This window comes from Lygodium microphyllum, unplaced genomic scaffold, assembly GCF_053477565.2.
Source record: "Lygodium microphyllum isolate KBCC unplaced genomic scaffold, Lygodium_microphyllum_v1.1.10 scaffold_130, whole genome shotgun sequence".
NCBI classification, from domain to species: domain Eukaryota; kingdom Viridiplantae; phylum Streptophyta; class Polypodiopsida; order Schizaeales; family Lygodiaceae; genus Lygodium; species Lygodium microphyllum.
Window position 1 is genome coordinate 85,001 of NW_028229613.1, and position 7,500 is coordinate 92,500.

The 7,500-nt window shown below is 68.5% G+C and overlaps 1 non-coding gene across 1 annotated transcript; it reads left to right on the forward strand.

Moving 5' to 3' along the window:
* Window positions 1-181: 181 nt before the first annotated feature.
* On the forward strand, window positions 182-300 carry LOC148008453 (5S ribosomal RNA). Its single transcript, XR_015690110.1, has one exon. It is a non-coding gene; the product is annotated as a 5S ribosomal RNA (ribosomal RNA).
* Window positions 301-7,500: the final 7,200 nt, after the last annotated feature.

Below are 7,500 nucleotides of genomic sequence, written 5' to 3' on the forward strand. Positions count from 1 at the left end.
GGCACGCGACGGCGGCATTCAATCTTTTCTGCGTCGCCTCCATGTGCGCGGGGTTTAGGGTTCGCGTTTAGTCGCGTCCTCCGTGGCATGAGCGGCATGGCATGCCGCCATGCCTCGCTCTTGAGCTCTCTCGTGCCACTTTCCAAGTATACAAGAGCTCTTTGGAATTCCTTTGTGTTTGTGGTGCGGTCACACCAGCGCTAATACACCGGATCCCATCAGAACTTCGCAGTTAAGCGCGCTTGGGCCAGAACAGTACTGGGATGGGTGACCTCCCGGGAAGTCCTGGTGCTGCACCCTTTTGCATGCTTGTTTCGAGACCGTGGCATGGAAATCCCCTCGGATCACGTCTCGACTCTCCAACGCTGACATCGTGGTAGGAAACCCCCTCGCCTTGCCATGACGCGGCGCCTCCTCTCCTCGTCGCGATTGTCTTTGCGTACGTCGTGCCTGGCCCCTCCCTCTGCCTCGCTCTCACGTGATACCCCCTCCTCAAGATGCGAGGTATTTTGGGAGCGGAGGGTGTGCCATGTTGTGGGGGGGTTCGGTGGAGCGGGGTTTTTCCGAGGAGGGAGGGCGTGCCATGTTGCGCGGGCGGGTTGTTGGAGCGGGGATTTCTGAGGAGGGAGGGTGTGCCATGTCGCGGGGGGGTGCCATGTCGTGGGGGGGTTTCTTGAGGAGGTCCGTCGGGGGGTGGAAGGTTCCGTGTCGCGGGAGGGGGTCGTGTGCAGTGGGGTGTGTGTGCCGTGTCATTGCGGAGCGGGATTTCTTAGGAGGGAGGGTGTGCCATGTCGTGGGGGGGTGAGGTGACGTGCCGTGGGTCGAGCGGGGTTTTTGGAGGTGGGGTGCGCGGGGGATACGCCGCGTCGTCGGGGGGTGCGGTGGGGTGGAGAGGTGGGGTGCTGTGGAGGGAGCGCGGTTTTTCGAGGTGGGGTGCGGGGGGGCGTCGTGGGGGGGTGCGCCGTGTCGTGGGGGGGAGACGCGGGGTGGGGTTGGTCGAGCGGGGTTTCTGGAGGAGAGGTGGGGTGCTGTGGATGGAGCGCGGTTTTTCGAGGTGGGGTGGGGGGGGGGCGTCGTGGGGGGGTGCGCTGGGGTGGCGGGTGCGCCGTGACGCGGGGTGGGGTGGGTCGAGCGCAGTTTTTTGGAGGCGTGGCGGGGTGGTGTGGAGGGAGCGGGGTTTTTCGAGGTGGGGTGCGGGGGGGGCGTCGTGGGGGGTGCGCCGTGTCATGGGGGAGTGACGCGGGGTTGGGGTGGTCAAGCGGGGTTTTTGGAGGAGAGGTGGGGTGCTGTGGAGGGAGCGGGGTTTTTCGAGGTGGGGTGCGGGGGGGCGTCGTGGGGGGTGACGCGGGGTTTTTCGAGGTGCGGTGGGGTGGGGGGGTGCGCCGTGTCGTGGGGGAGTGACGCGGGGTTGGGGTGGTCAAGCGGGGTTTTTGGAGGAGAGGTGGGGTGCTGTGGAGGGAGCGGGGTTTTTCGAGGTGGGGTGCGGGGGGGCGTCGTGGGGGGTGACGCGGGGTGGGGGTGGTCGAGCGGGGTTTTTGGAGGAGAGGTGGGGTGCTCTGGAGGGAGCGCGGTTTTTCGAGGTGGGGTGCGGGGGGGCGTCGTGGGGGGGTGCGCCGTGTCGTGGGGGGGAGACGCGGGGTGGGGTGGGTCGAGCGGGGTTTTCGGAGGCGTGGTGGTGTGGCGTGGAGGGAGCGGGCTTTTTCGAGGTGGGGTGCGGGGGGGGGGCGTCGTGGGGGGGTGCGGTGGGGTGGGGGGGTGCGCCGTGTCGTGGGGGGGTGACGCGGGGTGGGGTGGGTCGAGCGGGGTTTTTCGAGGTGGGGTGCGGGGGGGGGGGGGGGGGGATATGCGCCGCGTCGTGGGGGGGTGCGGTGGGGTGGGGGGGTGCGCCGTGTCCTGGGGGAGTGACGCGGGGTTGGGTGGGTCGAGTGGGGTTTTTCGAGGTGGGGTGCGGGGGGGGGGGGAATATGCACCGCGTCGTGGGGGGGTGCGGTGGGGTGTGGGGGGTGTGCCGTGTCGTGGGGGGCTGACGCGAGGTGGGGTGGGTCGAGCCGGGTTTTCAGAGGCGTGGTGGGGTGGTATGGAGGGAGCGGGGTTTTTCGAGGTGGGGTGCGGGGCGTCGTTGTTGGGGGGTGCGGTGGGGTGGGGGGTGCGCTGTGTCGTGGGGGGGAGACGCGGGGTGGGGTGGGTCGAGCGGGGTTTTCGGAGGCGTGGTGGTGTGGCGTGGATGGAGCGGGGTTTTTCGAGGTGGGGTGCGGGGGGGGGGCGTCGTGGGGGGGTGCGGTGGGGTGGGGGGGTGCGCCGTGTCGTGGGGGGGTGACGCGGGGTGGGGTGGGTCGAGCGGGATTTTTCGAGGTGGGGTGCGGGGGGGGGGGGGGGGGATATGCGCGGCGTCGTGGGGGGGTGCGGTGGGGTGGGGGGGTGCGCCGTGTCCTGGGGGGGTGACGCGGGGTTGGGTGGGTCGAGCGGGGTTTTTCGAGGTGGGGTGCGGGGGGGGGGGGGGATATGCGCCGCGTCGTGGGGGGGTGCGGTGGGGTGTGGGGGGTGTGCCGTGTCGTGGGGGGCTGACACGAGGTGGGGTGGGTCGAGCGGGGTTTTCGGAGGCGTGGTGGGGTGGTATGGAGGGAGCGGGGTTTTTCGAGGTGGGGTGCGGGGCGGCGTCGTTGGGGGGTGCGGTGGGGTGGGGGGTGCGCCATGTCGTGGGGGGGTGACGCGGGGTGGGGTGGGTCGAGCGGGGTTTTCGGAGGCATTTGTGGTGTGGCGTGGAGGGAGCGGGGTTTTTCGAGGTGGGGTGCGGGGGGGGGCGTCGTGGGGGGGTGCGGTGGGGTGGGGGGGTGTGCCGTGTCATGGGGGTGACGCGGGGTTGGGTTGGGTGGGGGAGTGACGAGGGGGGAAGGGGCAAAATTTGGAGGGGGGGGCGAATTTTTGGGGCGGGGGGGGAGGGGTGGGGTGGTGTGTGTTGAGGGGGGGGCGAAATTTCGAGGGGGGGAAGGGGAGGGGTGGTGTGGTGTGGTGTGGTGTGTGTTGAGGGGGGGGTGGGGTGGTGTGTGTTGAGGGCGGGGGGGGGGGGGGGATTTTTTTGGGGGGGGGAGGGGTGGTGTGGTGTGGGGTGGTATGTGTTGAGGGGCGGGGGGGGCGAATTTTTGGGGGGGGGGGGGGAGGGGTGGGGTAATGTGTGTTGAGGGGTGGGCGAAATTTGGAGGGGGGGAAGGGGAGGGGTGGTGTGGTGTGTGTTGAGGGGGGGGGGATTTTTGAGAGGGGGGGGAGGGGTGGTGTGGTGTGTGTTGAGGGGGGGGGGGGAAAGGGTGGGGAGGTGTGTATTGAGGGGGGGGGGGCGAATTTTTGGGGGGGGGGGGGAGGGGTGGTGTGTGTTGGGGCCGGGGGGTGGGGGGGCAAATTTTGGAGGGGGGGGGAGGGGTGGTGTGGTGTGGTGTGTGTTGAGGGGGGTGGCCGAATTTTTGGGGGGGGGGGGGGGGTGGGGTGGTGTGTGTTGGGGGGGGGGGTGAATTTTTTGGGGGCGGGGGCGGGGGAGGGGTGGGGTGGTGTGTGTTGAGGGGGGGGCGAAATTTGGAGGGGGGGAAGGGGAGGGGTGGTGTGGTGTGGTGTGTGTTGGGGGGGGGGGGGGGAGGGGTGGTGTGGGGTGGTGTGTGTTGAGGGGGGGGGGGGGGGGTGGGGAGGGGTGGTGTGGCGTGGTGTGTGTTGAGGGGGGGGGGGAATTTTTGGGGGGGGAAGGGGCGAAATTTGGACGGGGGGGGCGAATTTTTGGGGGGGGGGGAGGGGTGGGGTGGTGTGTGTTGAGGGGAAGGTGAAATTTGGAGGGGGGGAAGGGGAGGGGTGGTGTTGTGTGGTGTGGTGTGTGTTGAGGGGGGTGGCCGAATTTTTTGGGGGGGGGGGTGGAGTGGTGTGTGTTGGCGGGGGGGGGGGGGGGCGAATTTTTTGGGGGCGGGGGGGGGGAGGGGTGGTGTCGTGTGTGTTGAGGGAGGGGGGGGGGGGAGGGGTGGTGTGGTGTGTGTTGAGGGGGGGGGGGGGGGGGGGGAGGGGTGGTGTGGTGTGTGTTGGGGGGGGGGGGTGGGGTGGTGTGTGTTGAGGGGGGAGGGGTGGGAAATTTTTGGGGGGGGGGGGCGAATTTTGGAGGGGGGGGGGGGGGAGCGGTGGTGTGGTGTGGTGTGTGTTGAGGGGGGGGGCCGAATTTTTGGGGGGGAAGGGGGGAAATTTGGAGGGGGGGGCGAATTTTTGGGGCGGGGGGGAGGGGTGGGGTGGTGTGTGTTGAGGGGGGGGCGAAATTTCGAGGGGGGGAAGGGGAGGGGTGGTGTGGTGTGTGTTGAGGGGGGGGGGGATTTTTGAGGGGGGGGGAGGGGTGGTGTGGTGTGTGTTGAGGGGGGGGGTGGGGTGGTGTGTGTTGGGGGGGGGGGGTGGGGAGGTGTGTATTGAGGGGGGGGGGGGGGGCGCGAATTTTTGGGGGGGGGTGGGAGGGGTGGTTTGTGTTGGGGGCGGGGGGGGGGGGGGGGGGGGGAATTTTGGAGGGGGGGAGGGGGTGTGTGGTGTGGTGTGTGTTGAGGGGGGTGGCCGAATTTTTGGGGGGGGGGGGGGGTGGGGTGGTGTGTGTTGGGGGGGGGGGGCGAATTTTTTGGGGGCGGGGGGGGGGAGGGGTGGGGTGGTGTGTGTTGAGGGGGGGGCGAAATTTGGAGGGGGGGAAGGGGAGGGGTGGTGTGGTGTGGTGTGGTGTGTGTTGAGGGGGGGGGGGGAATTTTTGAGGGGGGGGAGGCGTGGTGTGGGGTGGTGTGTGTTGAGGGGGGGGGGGCGAATTTTTGGGGGGGGAAGGGGCGAAATTTGGACGGGGGGGGCGAATTTTTGGGGGGGGGGGGGAGGGGTGGGGTGGTGTGTGTTGAGGGGAAGGAGAAATTTGGAGGGGGGAAGGGGAGGGTTGGTGTGGTGTGTGTTGAGGGGGGGGGGGGGGATTTTTGAGGGGTGGGGGGGGCGAATTTTGGAGGGGAGGGGGAGGGGTGGTGTGTGTTGAGGGGGGGGCCAATTTTTTGGGGGGGGGGGCAAAATTTGGAGGGGGGAGGGGGAGGGGTGGTGTGGTGTGGTGTGTGTTGGGGGGGGGGGGGATTTTTGAGGGGGGGGGAGGGGTGGTGTTTTGTGTGTTGAGGGGGGGGGGATTTTTGAGGGGGGGGGAGGGGTGGTGTGGTGTGTGTTGAGGGGGGGGGGGATGTGGTGGTGTGTGTTGGGGGGGGGGGGGAAATTTTTGGGGGGGGGAGGGGAGGTGTGGGGTGGTGTGTGTTGAGGGGGTGGGGGGTGAATTTTGGAGGGGGGGGGAGGGGTGGTGTGGTGTGGTGTGTGTTGAGGGGGGGGCCAATTTTTTGGGGGGGGGGGGGGGGAAAAATTTGGAGGGGGGGGGGGAGGGGTGGTGTGGTGTGTGTTGGGGGGGGGGGGTGGGGTGGTGTGTGTTGAGGGGGGAGGGGTGGGAAATTTTTGGGGGGTGGGCGAATTTTGGAGGGGGGGGGGGGAGCGGTGGTGTGGTGTGGTGTGTGTTGAGGGGGGGGGGGGCGAATTTTTGGGGCGGGGGGGGAGGGGTGGGGTGGTGTGTGTTGAGGGGGGGGCGAAATTTCGAGGGGGGGAAGGGGAGGGGTGGTGTGGTGTGTGTTGAGGGGGGGGGGATTTTTGAGGGGGGGGGGAGGGTTGGTGTGGTGTGTGTTGAGGGGGGGGGTGGGGTGGTGTGTGTTGAGGGGGGGGGAGGGGTGGTGTGGTGTGGTGTGTGTTGAGGGGGGGGGCCAATTTTTTTGGGGGGGGGGGCAAAATTTGGAGGTGGGGGGGGGGGGGAGGGGTGGTGTGGTGTGGTGTGTGTTGAGGGGGGGGGGATTTTTGAGGGGGGGGGGAGGGGTGGTGTGGTGTGTGTTGAGGGGGGGGCGGGGAATTTTTGAGGGGGGGGGGAGGGGTTGTGTGGTGTGTGTTGTGGGGGGGGGGGGGGTGGGGTGGTGTGTGTTGAGGGGGGCGGGGGGGGGGGATTTTTTGGGGGGGGGGGGGGGGGGAGGGGTGGTGTGGTGTGGTGTGTGTTGAGGGGGGGGGGGATTTTTGAGGGGGGGGAGGGGTGGTGTGGTGTTTGTTGAGGGGGGGGGGTGGGGAGGTGTGTATTGAGGGGGGGGGGCGCGAATTTTTGGGGGGGGGGAGGGGTGGTTTGTGTTGGGGGCGGGGGGGGGGGGGGGGGGCAAATTTTGGAGGGGGGGGAGGGGGTGTGTGGTGTGGTGTGTGTTGAGGGGGGTGGCCGAATTTTTGGGGGGGGGGGGGGTGGGGTGGTGTGTGTTGGGGGGGGGGGCGAATTTTTTGGGGGCGGGGGGGGGGGAGGGGTGGGGTGGTGTGTGTTGAGGGGGGGGCGAAATTTGGAGGGGGGGAAGGGGAGGGGTGGTGTGGTGTGTGTTGAGGGGGGGGATTTTTGAGGGGGGGGGAGGGGTGGTGTGGTGTGGTGTGTGTTGAGGGGGGGGGGGAATTTTTGAGGGGGGGGAGGCGTCGTGTGGGGTGGTGTGGTGTGGTGTGTGTTGAGGGGGGGGGGGAATTTTTGGGGGGGGAAGGGGCGAAATTTGGACGGGGGGGGCGAATTTTTGGGGGGGGGGGAGGGGTGGGGTGGTGTGTGTTGAGGGGAAGGCGAAATTTGGGGGGAAGGGGAGGGTTGGTGTGGTGTGGTGTGGTGTGTGTTGAGGTGGGGGGGGGATTTTTGGGGGGGGGGGGCAAAATTTGGAGGGGGGGGGGGAGGTGTGGTGTGTGTTGGGGGGGGGGGGGATTTTTGAGGGGGGGGGAGGGGTGGTGTTTTGTGTGTTGAGGGGGTGGGGGATTTTTGAGGGGGGGGGAGGGGTGGTGTGGTGTGTGTTGAGGGGGGGGGATGTGGTGGTGTGTGTTGAGGGGGGGGGGGAAATTTTTGGGGGGGGGGAAATTTTTGGGGGGGGGGGGAGGGGAGGTGTGGGGTGGTGTGTGTTGAGGGGGGTGGGGGGTGAATTTTGGAGGGGGGGGGAGGGGTGGTGTGGTGTGGTGTGTGTTGAGGGGGGGGGCAAAATTTGGAGGGGGGGGGGAGGGGTGGTGTGGTGTGGTGTGTTTTGGGGGGGGGGGGGGGGGGTGGTGTTTTGTGTGTTGAGGGGGGGGGGAATTTTTGAGGGGGGGGGGGAGGTGTGGTGTGGTGTGTGTTGGGGGGGGGGGGGGGTGGGGTGGTGTGTGTTGAGGGGGGGGGGGGGATTTTTGGGGGGGGGGAGGGGTGGTGTGGGTTGGTGTGTGTTGAGGGGGGTGGGGGGGGAGGGGTGGTGTGGTGTGGTGTGTGTTGAGGGGGGGGGGGGGGGGGGGGCGAATTTTTGGGGGGGAGAAGGGGCGAAATTTGGAGGGGGGGGGAGGAGTGGGGTGGTGTGTGTTGAGGGGGGGGCGAAATTTGGAGGGGGGGAAGGGGAGGGGTGGTGTGGTGTGGTGTGGTGTGTGTTGAGGGGGGGGGGGAAGGGTGGGGAGGTGTGTATTGAGGGGGGGGGG